Consider the following 14,416-nt stretch of genomic DNA (forward strand, 5'->3'; position numbering starts at 1 on the left):
CCCCGATTTAGCGCGCTGCGTTTGACGGGGTGGCTGTTGAGACCGATCTCTTAAGACGAGAGGGCATTCCAGAGTCGGTTATACCAACTATGTTACGTGCTAGGAAGCCAGTTACAGCAGCTCATTATCACAGGATTTGACGAGCTTATATAGGTTGGTGTGAAGCTCGGAAGGTTCCGACGTCTTCTTTCAAGTTATCCCGTCTTTTGCTATTTTTACAGACTGGGTTAGATGGAAGACTGTTTAGCTACACTAAAGGTGCAGGTCTTTGCCTTGTCAATTTTCTTTCAAAGGTGTTTGGCCATTTTGCCAACAGTTTACACTTACCTGCAAGGTGTCCTCCAGGGGTACAACCTCCATTTCTGCTGCGGGGTACACTGGGCTCCACAAGGTGTAGAGTAGGATCTTGATCCGAGGCACCAACAGGCTCAAAAGCTTTAACTGTTCCCAAGATGCATAGCGCCGCCTACTCTGTAACCCCGCCTCCCTGCACAGGAGCACAGTTTTGTAGTTGGTGCCGCAGATAGCAGGCACATAACAGAGGGGCTGCGCCAGGCAGCCCTAAGAAGAGCTTTTTTTTTAGAAGAAAAGTGAAGACTTCAAGGGCTGCAGCAGTGTGTAGATGTCTGGAGACATTCCCTGCTGCAGCTCCATCTCTCCCCAGCGGCGCTGTACACTTCCGCGCCCTGGTTGCCGGGTAACTACAGCGGGAGGCTCCGGTTTTCTTCTGGTCAGGCACACACGACTGGGGCTCTCCGGGATCGCGTGGCAGCGCTTCGGGAGGTGGTGAGTGGGTCCCGCTCGCGGGACCCGTGCTGTATTGCGATCCGGCGTGGCCGGTGGACACTGGCAGTACAGGCGATCCCACTAGATCACCAGGGCGTGGGTGCAGGTCAGGTTTTCTCTTTAAACCTTTTTATGTGTAGCCCGCAGTACCAGGTGGTTTTGCCAGCAGAGGGGATAAGGCTTAGACCTGGAGCCCCAGGGCGCCATTTCCAGTAAATGTTCCCGCCCTGGAGCTGCATATCTGTCTTTCCCTCACTCCCCGTCAGTGTTTTGGCGCCATTTCTCTCAGTTACACTGTTCCTGGGGCTGCGCAAATCCTCCTTTGTAAAGCCGCCTGGTTGTCAGCGTTGTGACTTTACAAGACACTTAAGTATTCTACATGTCATTTAGACAGTGATAGTTAAGAGAGTGCATTTAGTCAGGGTTCTCTGGTACAAGTACCCTGTGATATATATCCAGTTCTTACTGTGCAGTGTTATATCTATTGATTACAGAGCTATATATATATATATATATATAAGCTGGTCCAGTGCAGTATTCTTGTTGGTAATAACCTCTGCATGGTATAACTGTGACTATATGTGTGTGCATTAGCTTGTTGGTTGATTTCCATTTTGTGTCTCTCAACTTGCTGTCCCTATATTCTATAACCTGAGGGGGCTTGGTGCGTCAGGTTTTATAATAATATAGGATATTCACAAGAGATACTCTTAATTTGTATTTCTGCTGCGGGGTACACTGGGGTCCACAAGGATAGACATAGGGGTTGTAGAGTAGGATCTTGATCCGAAGCACCAACAGGCTCAAAAGCTTTGACCTTCTTCCCAAGATGCATAGCGCCGCCTCCTATATCACCCCGCCTCCGTGCACAGGAGCTCAGTTTGTAGTTAGTGCTTGCAGTAGCAAGCATGTAACAGGAAGAGCTGCTCACAGCAGCTCTAGAAAAAGCTTTTTCTGAGGAAAAAAAGACTACAAGGGCTGCAGCAGAGGCACAGATTGTGCTGGATGTCAGTAGATATTGCCTGCTGCAGCTCCATCTCTCCCCCAGCGGTGCTGTACACTCCCGTGCCCTGGTTGCTGGGTACCTACAGCAGGAGGCTCCGGTTTTCTTCCAAGTTAGTCACACACGGCTGAGGCTCTCCGGGATCGCGTGGCCGTACTTCGAGAGGAGGTAAGTGGGTCCAGCTCGCGGGAACCGCACTTTTTCGCGATCCGGCGCGGCCGGTGGACACTGTGGCAGTACAGGCGATCCCACTAGATCACCAGGGCATGGGTGCAGGTCAGGTTTTCTCTCTAAACCTTTTTTACAAGTAGCCCGCAGTACCCGGTGGTTTTGCCAGCAGAGGGCATAAGGCTTAGACCTGGAGCCCCTCCCCCAGCCACAGGGCGCCATTTCCCCCAAATGTTCCCGCCCTGGAGCTGCATATCTGTCTCTCCCTCACTCCCTGGCAGTGTCTGCGGCGCCATTATCCCTCAGCTCACTGTTCCTGGTAATGCTTGGGCAAATCCTCCTATGTAAAGCCGCCTGGTTGTCAGTGCTGTGACTTTGCAAGACACTTAAGTATTCTACATGCCTTTTTTAGTCAGTGTTAGTTGAGAGAGTGCACTTACTCAGGGTTTCCTAGTACAATTACCCTGTGATATACATCCAGTTCTTACTGTGTACTGTTATATCTATTGTTATATAGCTGTGTAAGCTAGTCCAGTGCAGTATTATTGTTAGTAATAACCTCTGCATTGTACAGACTGTGACTATTTGTGTGTGCATTTGATAGCTGAGTGGTGTCCACTTCGTGTCTTTCACTCAACCTGCTATCCCTATATTCTATAACCTGAGGGGCTTGGTGCGTCAGGTTTTATCTAATATAGGATTTTCACAAAGATATACTGTATTACGTACTTTTCTCTGTGATTTAGTCACCATATCTCTTCTTTATCTCTGCTGGTGCAGACTACACTGTGCAGGGGTTTGGGCTAGAGGTATTGTGCTGCTGACAAATTGTACTGTGTTACCTGATACTGCAAGTTCTATCATGTCTGCTTCTGAGGGTAACGGTTCTGGGGCTGAACACACTGCCGGTGTTGCTGAAGCCGCAGATACCTATGAGGAGAATATAGCAGCTTTGGGCTCTGGTTCTGGAGGCTCCTTGCCCCACAGTGGAACAGGGGGCAAATAATGACCCGCCGTGGGCCGCTTTTTCCACGCTTCTGCATACGCTAGTTCATAAACTAACACCCCCTATGATCCCCAATGCCGGTGTAACCTTTTGTGGTCCCTGCAGCTAACCCGCCGTGGGCGGACGATTTATCTGCTCAAATAAAGAAGTTGAACCAGTCCCTGACTACTAAAAAGTTTGACCGTCGCTCGCCTACGTCCAAGTGGTCCTCTAAGCAAGCGCTTGTCTCCTCACAATCCACTGCTGTCACTGACACCTCGTCGGATGAAGACGGCACTTACACTGACTCCACAGGTTCTGACTCAGATACGGCTGATGGGGAGGGTGGTTCACATGTGGATGTTCCTGATCTTTTGGAGGCTATAAATTAATTTTACAGATTACGGATGATCCCGAGCCATCCGTTCCTCCTAAGAAACCAGATAGGTTCAAGCGTCAGAAGGTGATTAAACATGTTTTACCTCACTCTGGCCACCTAATTGATATACGTCAGGAACCCTGGGAAAACCCGGGTACGAAGTTTGTACCTCAAAAGAAGATGCTGGCTCGCTATCTCCTTGCGCCGGAGCTGTCTAAGAATTGGGAAACGCCTCCTCCAGTGGACTCGCATGTGGCTAGGATGGTGGTTTCCTCAGCTCTACCGGTCACCACCGTCACGTCTCTAAAAGAGCTTACGGATAAACGTGTGGAGGGTTGTCTGAAAGCGATTTACACCCTCACGGGTGCTGCACAAAGGCCCACTATTGCAGCTACTTGGGCTGCAGAGGCCATTGGAGCATAGGCCTTGGAGTTAGATGCTGAAATCTCTTCTGACCATGCTAGACAATGCTTGTCTTATATTGTCACAGCTTCTCGTTGTATTAAAGAGGCGGCTTCTGATGCCGGTATCCTGGCAGCCAAGGCCTCTACTACGTCAGTCCTGGCTCACCGGATATTGTGGCTGAGATCCTGGTCTGTGGATCTGGACTCTAGAAAAACCCTGGAGGTACTCCCTTTTAAGGGAGATTTTCTGTTTGGGGAGCATTTAAATAAGATTGTGGCTGACTTGGCTACTGCCAAAACTGCCTGTCTGCCAAGTACTGCTCCTTCTGTGTCGAAGGCTAAAGGTACTTCCTTTCGCCCCTTTTGTCCTTCAGGTAAAGCAAAAGGTCAGGTGTACAACAAGCAGGCCCGCACTTCCAAACCTGGTAAGCCTAAGCCCAAAAGAGCCTGGGCGGCCCGTCAGCCAGCTTCCAAGACAGATAAGCCTGCCGCATGACGGGGCGGGCCTCCCTCTGGGGGATCCCAGGGTGGGGGGCCGGCTTCTAGGGTATACCCAGGAATGGTTGAAGACCACTTCAGATGCCTGGGTACGGGAAGTCGTCACTCGAGGTCAGGGCCGGAGCTTCCACTAGGCAGCTTTAGGCAGCTGCCTAGGGGCGCCAGGACCTGAGGGGGCGGCCTGCTACAGCTGCCTGAAAAAGGTTGCATGGTCCTACCTTTCCCAGCCGCTGCAATCCCCCAGAACTCGTATGTTACAGTAGCTGCAACTGCTAAGCTCCCGTATTGCAGCCTCCAGCTCCACCTGCACTCAGCACAAGCAGTAACTTTGACAGCTCCCGGAGTCCTGGCTGGAGGTGATGTGCAGCACCGCTCTTCATTCCAGGCTCTTTCACAGACTACTCTGTCCCAACTCTGCACTGCAGCCCGCAGGTAAGGTGGCTGCACAGTGCATTCTCTGCATTGATAAGGAAAGAGGGTGAGAGCAGCAGTGTGGTGAGGGGGGGGGGGGGGGGGGGGGAGATGAGGAGCAGGCATGCACACAGTCTGGGGGATGAGCAGCACCATGCACACAGATGGTGGGGGGGAATAGAACAGCAGACATTTAACAGAGTAGGGGGGATGGGGTGAGAGCAGCATGCCTTTCATCTGAAGGGTGGGTAGGGGGCAGGGGCAGTAGGCAGAAGTTTTGCCTAGGGTGCCGAGAACCCTTGCACCGGCCCTGCTCGAGGTTACGCCATAGCCTTCAAAAACCGACCCCCTCATCGATTTTGCCAGACAGATGTCCCGTTGGACAAGACAAAAGCAAACACTCTACATTCGGTGGTACAGACCCTCCTGGATACAGGAGTTGTAGTACAGGTGCCTCTTGCGCAGAGGGACCGGGGGTACTATTCTCCGCTGTTTCTAGTCCCGAAACCGAATGGGTCCTCCCGGCCCATTCTCAACCTCAAGGTTTGTGAAGGTTTCCAAGTTCCGGATGGAAACCGTTCGCTCTATAGTTCTGGCCTTGGAACCTGGGGACTTCATGATCTCCCTGGATATACAGGATACTTACCTGCATATTCCTATAGCAGTGACTCATCAGCAATACCTGAGATTTGCGATTGGCAACTGCCATTACCAGTTTCGGGCGTTACCTTTTGGTTTAACAACGGCTCCGCGAGTCTTTACAAAAGTTATGGCGGTGATGACGGTGGTACTCCGCCGTCAAGGGGTCAGGATCCTGCCGTATCTGGACGACTTGTTGATCTTGGCAAATTCCCCAGAACTTCTGCTGCGTCATCTAGATGTGACGGTCCAGTTTCTGCAAGCCCACGGGTGGCTCATCAACTGGAAGAAGTCATCCCTGATCCCTGCTCAGAGCATGGTGCATCTGGGAGCACTATTGGACACTCACAACCAGCGGTTGTTCTTGTCTCAGGAGAAAGTCCTGAAGCTTCAGGACAGGATTCGTTGCTTCCTTTCTCGTCCACAAGTGTCGATACATTCGGCAATGCAGGTGCTGGGCCTCATGGTGTCAGCATTCGACAAGGTGGAGTATGCTCAATTCCATTCTCGCCCCCTCCAGAGGCTGATTCTGGCCAAGTGGGACGGCCTGCCTCACCGATTCAGGTCTCACATGATCTCATTGACTCCGGAGGTCCGTCTGTCGCTGCACTGGTGGCTCCAGGACCAACGATTGTGCAGGGGTCGTCCCTTCTGGATATCCGACTGGGTCCTGTTGACGACAAATCCAGTCTAAGGGGTTGGGGCACGGTGCTGGAGCAACACTCCCTTCAGGGTCGGTGGACCAAGGAGGAGTCTCTCCTCTCGATCAACATTCTGGAATTGCGGGCGGTCTTCAATTCGTTGAATCTGGCCCAGCATTTAATTCAGAACCGTCCTGTTCAAGTACAGTCGGACAACGCCACCACAGTGGCTTACATAAATCATCAAGGCGCCACTCAAAGCCGTTTGGCAATGAAGGAAGTCTCAAGGATTCTACAATGGGCGGAACGCCATTTACCGGCCATATCGGCAATATTAATTCCGGGAGTCCTGAATTGGGAAGCGGACTTTCTCAGTCGTCAGGACGTACACGCCGGAGAGTGGGGCCTCCATCCAGAAGTGTTTCAACTCCTAGTGGAAAAGTGGGGCCTTCCAGACGTAGATCTGATGGCGTCTCGACACAATCACAAGGTTCCGGTCTTCGGAGCAAGGACAAGGGATCCTCAAGCAGCATTCGTGGATGCGCTGGCGGTGCCGTGGAGGTTTCGGCTGCCGTACGTGTTCCCTCCGGTGTCACTCCTGCCCAGGGTAATTCGGAAGTTCAAGCAAGAAAGTGGAATCCTGCTTCTCATAGCTCCAGCGTGGCCCAGACGGCACTGGTTCTCAGACCTGCAGGGCCTATTGTCAGAGTGTCCAATCCTACTTCCACAACGCCCAGACCTCCTCGTTCAGGGCCCCTGTGTCTACCAGGACCAAGCCCGGCTGTCTTTGATGGGCGTGGCTCTTGAAGCTTCCGTCTTGGGGGCTAAAGGGTTTTCTGAGGCGGTCATTCAAACTATGTTGCGGGCGCGGAAACCGGCTTCTGCTCGGATTTACCATAGGGTCTGGCATTCTTACTTTGTTTGGTGCGCATCTAACAATTATGACGCTTCCAAGTTTAGTACAGCCGAGTTGTTGGCTTTTCTTCAGCAGGGCCTGGACTTAGGCCTGCGTCTGGCCTCCCTCAAGGTTCAAATATCTGCCTTGTCTGTGTGGTTTCAGAGAAAGATTGCGACCTTACCTGATGTGCATACCTTTACTCTGGGTGTGTTGCGTATCCAACCTCCCTATGTCCCGCCTGTGGCTCCTTGGGACTTGTCGGTGGTTTTGGAGGCGTTACAAGAGTCTCCGTTTGAACCTCTTGGTTCAGCTGATCTTAAGTGGCTTTCCCTTAAGGTGGTATTTCTGCTGGCTATTGCCTCAGCTAGAAGAGTGTCGGATTTGGGTGCCTTGTCTTGTAGTTCCCCATATCTGATATTTCACCGTGACCGGGAGGTTCTTAGGACTCGTCCCGGTTATTTGCCTAAGGTGGTTTCTTCGTTCCACCTTAATCAGGAGATTGTGGTCCCGGCCTTTGTCTCTCCTGATCTGTCTCCCAAAGAGCGGTCTTTGAATGTGGTACGGGCTCTCCGTATCTATGTGAAGAGAACTGCTTCTATTAGGAAATCTGATTCTCTCTTTATTCAGTTTGGGTTTCACAAACGGGGCTGGCCTGCTCACAAGCAGACTTTGGCCAGATGGATTAGGATGGTGATTGCTTATGTGAGGGCTGGTCTGTCAGCTCCTGCTCACATTACATGACGCACTTAGCTTCTTTGGGTTGGTATGGCATTAGCCGCTGACACTTCTCCTGTCGTGAGAGTGTGGTGTATGTGGCTACTAACTGTTGTCGTCTCTTTTCCTGCTACTGCATTGGGCTGGTTAACTAAAAACTGAGCTCCTGTGCAGGGAGGCGGGGTTATAGAGGAGGCGGTGCTATGCATCAAATGCTATGGAACAGTCAAAGCTTTTGAGCCTGTTGGTGCCTTGGGTCAAGATCCTACTCTACACCCCTATGTCTATCCTTGTGGAGCCCAGTGTACCTTGCAGAAAGAGTTTGAACAAAGGTAAGTCCTTACCATAAAACTCGTTTTATACCACCTATAGCGCCATGGGACTTGAATCTAGTTTTAGATTTTTTTGCAGTCTTCACTTTTTGAACCATTACAACAAGTGGATGTTAAGTTTCTAACTTGGAAAACTGTGTTTCTCCTAGCCTTAGCTTCAGCAAGGCGTGTTTCAGAATTGGGTGCCTTGTCATGCAAGCCACTGTATCTGGTATTTCATGATGACAGAGCGGAACTTCGGATGAATCCCGCTTTTCAACCAACTGTAGTATCTTCCTTTCACATCAATCAACCAATCGTAGTTCCTGTTTTTCAGAAGGTTCAGGAACTCCAGCTACTTTAGGTGTGGTACACGCACTCTGCGTTTATATAGCCCGAACATCAACAGTACGTAAAACGGATACATTGTTTGTTCTCTATGATGCAGTCAAGATAGGGTGGCCAGCTTCCATATAGACCTTGGTTAGATGGATTAAGCTGACCATTCGTCAAGCGTACTTTCATGCTAGTCTACAACCGACTGCATCCGTTTCAGTACATTCCACACGTTCTGTGGGAACGTCATGGGCAGCAGGTCGTGGAGCCTCTACGACGCAACTTTGCCGTGCAGCTACATGGTCATCAGTGCACACGTTTGTGCGCTTTTACAAGTTTGATACGTTTGCGGCATCAGCATCTAGCTTTGGCCGTCTAGTATTACAGGTGCCAAACGGCTCTCCCGCCCAAGGGGGAAACTTTGGTACGTCCCAAGAGTACTCCAGTGACTCCTAGTGAATGAAAAAGAAAATAGTATTTTGGTACTTACCAGATAAATCCTTTTCTCTTACGTCCTAGAGGATGCTGGGGACTCCGTAAGGACCATGGGGAATAGACGGGCTCCGCAGGAGACATGGGCACTAAAAAGAACTTTAGATATGGGTGTGCACTGGCTCCTCCCTCTATGCCCCTCCTCCAGACCTCAGTTTGATACTGTGCCCAAAGGAGACTGGATGCATTACAGGGAGCTCTCCTGAGTTTCCTGAAAGAAAGAGAATTTTTGTTAGGTTTTTTATTTTCAGGGAGCCTGCTGGCAACAGGCTCCCTGCATCGAGGGACTGAGGGGAGAGAAGCAGACCTACTTAAATGCTAGGCTCTGCTTCTTAGGCTACTGGACACCATTAGCTCCAGAGGGAGTCGGAACGCAGGTCTCTCCTAGCTGTTCGTCCCAGAGCCGCGCCGCCGTCCTCCTCACAGAGCCGGAAGATAGAAGCTGGGTGAGTATGAGTAGATAAGAAGACTTCAGAGGCGGCAGAAGACTTCAGATCTTCACTGAATGCATTGCTCCCACACAAAAAAACACACGGCAGACACTGTAAGGGTGCAGGGCGCAGGGGGGGCGCCCTGGGCAGCAATTTAAACCTCTGGGATTGGCAAAACAAGTATATATATATATATATATATATATATATATATATATATAGGCTCTGCACTATATATTGGAGATCCACCGCCAGTTTTTAAAACTCAAGCGGGACCGAAGCCCGCCGCTGAGGGGATGGAGCTTGATCCCTTAGCACTCACCAGCGCCATTTTCTCCACAGCACACCGCTGAGAAGCTGGCTCCCCGGACTCTCCCCTGCTGAACACGATGACAGTGGGATTTAAAGAAGGGGGGGCACATAATTTGGCGCAGTGTGTATATGTGTATATATATATATATATATATATATATATATATATATATATATAGTTCTTGGTTGCGGACCGGCACTCCTCCTAATGAACACTTGTGTCCCCGGTGCCTTCTGGTAATAAATGTGCAATTTCCCAATGAAGAAGACAGCGGCACTCAGGGTTTTGTAAAGGTGCAAAAAATGTATTCAAAACATGAATAAATAAGCCGACGTTTCGGGGCTTACCCGCCCCTTTGTCAAGGTGTGTATATATATGTGTGTGTGTGTGTGTATATATATATATATATATATATATATATATATATATATATATATATTAAAAGCGCTATCTGGGTATTTTTTCCAGGGTCATTGGCGCTGGGTGTGTGCTGGCATACTCTCTCTCTGTCTCTCCTAAGGGCCTTGTGGGGGAACTGTCTACAGATAGAGAATTCCCTGTGTGTGTGGAGTGTCGGTACGCGTGTGTCGGCATGTCTGAAGCGGAAGGCTCTTCTAGGGAGGAGGTGGAGCAAATGTGTGGTGTCTCCGTCGGCAACGCCGACACCTGACTGGTTGGATATGTGGAATGTTTTAAATGCAAATGTGAATTTATTACACACAAGGTTGGACAAAGCAGAGTCCAGGGAATGTACAGGGAGTCAAGTCCTGCCTTTCACTATGTCGCAGGGACCTTCTGGGTCTCAAAAGCGCCCACTATCCCAAGTAGTAGACACTGTTACCGACACGGATTCTGACTCCAGTGTCGACTACGATGATGCAAAGTTACAGCCAAAATTGTCTAAAAGTATTCATTATATGATTATTGCAATAAAATGTGTTGCATATCACAGATGACCCCTCTGTCCCTGACACGAGGGTGCGCATGTATAAGGAAAAGAAACCTGAGGTAACCTTTCCCCCATCTCATGAGCTGAACGAGTTATTTGAAAAGGCTTGGGAATCTCCAGACAAAAAACTGCAGATTCCCAAAAGGATTCTTATGGCGTATCATTTCCCGGCTAAGGACAGGATACGGTGGAAATCCTCCCCAAGGGTGGACAAAGCGTTGACACGCTTATCCAAAAAGGTAGCGCTGCCATCTCAAGATACGGCAACCCTCAAGGATCCTGCTGATCGCAGACAGGAGACTACCTTGAAGTCAATTTACACACATACTGGTACCTTACTCAGACAGGCGATAGCGTCGGCTTGGGTTTGGATCGCTGTAGCAGCGTGGACAGATACCTTATCTGCTGATATAGATACGCTGGATAAGGAAACCATTTTATTGACCCTGGGTCATATTAAAGATACTGTCCTATATATGAGAGATGCTCAGAGAGACGTTGGCCTACTGGGTTCCAGAGCCAACGCTATAGCGATTTCTGCTAGACGAGCCCTATGGACCCGACAATGGACGGGTGATGCCGACTCGAAGAGGCATATGGAGGTTTTACCTTACAAGGGTGAGGAATTGTTTGGGGAAGGTCTCACGGACCTAGTTTCCACAGCTACGGCAGGTAAATCAGCTTTTTTGCCTTATGTTTCCTCACAGCCTAAGAAAACGCAACATTATCAGATGCAGTCCTTTTGGTCGCAAGAGAGTGCGGGGATCTTGCTTTCTTGCCAGAGGTAAGGGCAGGGGGAAAAAGCTGCCAACCACAGCTAGTTCCCAGGAGCAGAAGTCCTCCCCGGCCTCTACAAAATCCACCGCATGACGCTGGGGCTCCGCTGAGGGAGTCCGCCCCAGTGGGGGGCACGTCTTCGACTTTTCAGCCACGTCTGGGTTCACTCACAGGTGGATCCCTGGGCAATAGAAATTGTTTCCCAGGGTTACAAGCTGGAATTCGAAGAGGTGCCTCCTCGCCGGTTTTTCAAATCGGCCCTACCGGCTTATCCCCCAGAGAGGGAGATAATTTTAAATGCAATTCAAAAATTGTGTCTTCAACAAGTGGTGGTCAAGGTTCCCCTGCTTCAGCAGGGGATGGGGTATTACTCAACCCTGTTTGTGGTCCCGAAACCGGACGGTTCGGTCAGACCCATTTTAAATTTAAAATCCTTAAACCTATACTTAAAAAGGTTCAAGTTCAAGATGGAATCGCTCAGGGCGGTCATAGCCAGCCTGGAAAGGGGGGATTATATGGTGTCCCTGGACATAAAGGATGCATACCTTCATGTCCCCATATATCCGCCTCATCAGACGTTCCTGAGATTTGCTGTACAGGATTGTCATTACCAATTTCAGACGTTGCCGTTTGGGCTTTCCACGGCCCCGAGGATTTTCACTAAGGTGATGGCGGAAATGATGGTGCTCCTGCTTCTAAGCAGACTATTGCTCGCTGGATCTGTAACACGATTCAGCAGGCTCATTCTACGGCTGGATTGCCGGTACCAAATTCTGTAAAGGCCCATTCCACTAGGAAGGTGAGCTCTTCTTGGGCGGCTGCCCGAGGTGTCTCAGCATTACAGCTTTGCTGAGCAGCGACTTGGTCGGGTTCAAACACCTTTGCAAAGTTCTACAAGTTTGATACCCTGGCTGATGAGGACCTCATGTTTGCTCAATCGGTGCTGCAGAGTCATCCGCACTCTCCCGCCCGTTTTGAAGCTTTGGTATAATCCCCATGGTCCTTACGGAGTCCCCAGCATCCTCTAGGACGTAAGAGAAAAAAAGATTTTAAACCTACCGGTAAATCTTTTTCTCCTAGTCCGTAGAGGATGCTGGGCGCCCGTCCCAGTGCGGACTACATTCTGCAAGACTTGTATATAGTTTCTGCTTACATAAGGGTTATGTTACAGTTTTGATCAGTCTCGGGCTGATGCTGTTTTGTTTCATACTGTTGACTGGTTCGTATACCCATGTTATACGGTGTGGATGGTGTGGGCTGGTATGAATCTTGCCCTTAGATTAACAAAAATCCTTTCCTCGTACTGTCCGTCTCTTCTGAGCACAGTTTTTCTAACAGGTCTGGAGGAGGGGCATAGAGGGAGGAGCCAGTGCACACCCATATCTAAAGTTCTTTTTAGTGCCCATGTCTCCTGCGGCGCCCGTCTATTCCCCATGGTCCTTACGGAGTCCCCAGCATCCTCTACGGACTAGGAGAAAAAGATTTACCGGTAGGTTTAAAATCTTATTTTCTTTGAATCCACAGGGGGCACTTGACGCCCACCCAGAGCAGTTTCACCTGGCTTGTGGTAAGTTCAGTAGATCTAATGGTAACACATTCTCACCGACTTGTTCAAATGTTAAGGTGATTGTTATCTATTGTTGTGGCAACTTTCTAGTTGTCCATTATGTAATATGTAATTCTCCATTGTTCATCCTCTCGGTTTCTCCTGTTCGGCTCAATAAAAAACACTGAGGTACCTTGGGAGTATGGAGGGGGTGGAGGGTTACTTATTTAAATGTGCCTGTCCTTGCTGATGCCCCGTCCATATCCCAAGAATACTCCAGTGCCCTCTGTGGATTCAAAGAAAAGGATTTATCTGGTAAGGACCAAAATCCTTTTTTTCTTTTTTTTTAACAGTGTATGCCCGTCTTCCTGCAGTGTTTGATCTGTTGAGCGTTGTGGGGCTTCACAAAGAGTGGTGTGAGAATTGACTGGCTTAAAGCTTGTAACACAACTGTGCAGTTATCAGACCTGATATCGGCTGATTGGCCTGATAATTTGCATAGGTGTGTGTATACAGGAGCGTTAACCGATAAATGGCTTCAAATGAGCCTCCAATGGTCTGATCCCCTAGAAGAACATATATAATAATGCTGGGTGTACAGGTTGCAGACTGAATGGCAAATTGCTCCAAGGATCGTTGTCTTTATCTTCTCTGCAGAGTGTGTATGAAGCTTATGAGCTTTCCAGCCATAGAATGCATGATGAACTCCATTGCAGGCCAAATTTTATTAGTATAGAACATGTTTAAAAATAGTGTTTTCTCTAACGTCCTAGTGGATACTGGGAAATGTTCTTTAGTACCATGGGGTATAGATTGGTCCATTGGAGCCTGGCACTTTAAGAATTAATTAGTGTGTGCTGGCTCCTCCACTCTATGCCCCTCCTAGCAGACTCAGTTTAGAAAGTGTGCCCAAGGAGCCGGGTGCATATCTCTGGAGCTCCAGAGAGTTTTCTTCAGAATTTGATTTAGTTTATTTTTTTCAGGCAGCACTGGTTGACAACCAGTCTGCCTGCTTCGTGGGACTTGGGGGGGGGGGGACCGAACCAACTTAATATAGGGTTAATGGTTCGTATCCCCGCTAACAGGACACTAAGCTCCTGAGGTGCTGTTTCTCACACTCCCAGAGTATGAGCCCACACCAGCAGCATGCCGCCACCCCTAAAAGATGCCGAAGACAGACATTGTGTGGTGTTACACCGGGATCCCAGTTAGCGGGTCCCCGGTGACAATGGCAGCATAAGGGTGTGGCGGTCATGGGCCACGAGCTGCAGCGCCCGCTGTGATCCACACTGGCTGAAGAAACGGGGTTGTTTTCATTGTTTCTCTGACGTCCTAGTGGATGCTGGGAACTCCGTAAGGACCATGGGGAATAGCGGCTCCGCAGGAGACTGGGCACAAAAGTAAAAGCTTTAGGACTACCTGGTGTGCACTGGCTCCTCCCCCTATGACCCTCCTCCAAGCCTCAGTTAGATTTTTGTGCCCGAACGAGAAGGGTGCACACTAGGGGCTCTCCTGAGCTGCTTAGAGTAAAAGTTTAAGTTAGGTTTTTTATTTTCAGTGAGTCCTGCTGGCAACAGGCTCACTGCACCGAGGGACTAAGGAGAAGAAGCGAACTCACCTGCGTGCAGAGTGGATTGGGCTTCTTAGGCTACTGGACATTAGCTCCAGAGGGACCGATCACAGGCCCAGCCATGGATGGGTCCCAGAGCCGCGCCGCCGGCCCCCTTACAGAGCC

This window comes from Pseudophryne corroboree, chromosome 7, assembly GCF_028390025.1.
Source record: "Pseudophryne corroboree isolate aPseCor3 chromosome 7, aPseCor3.hap2, whole genome shotgun sequence".
Lineage (NCBI taxonomy): Eukaryota > Metazoa > Chordata > Amphibia > Anura > Myobatrachidae > Pseudophryne > Pseudophryne corroboree.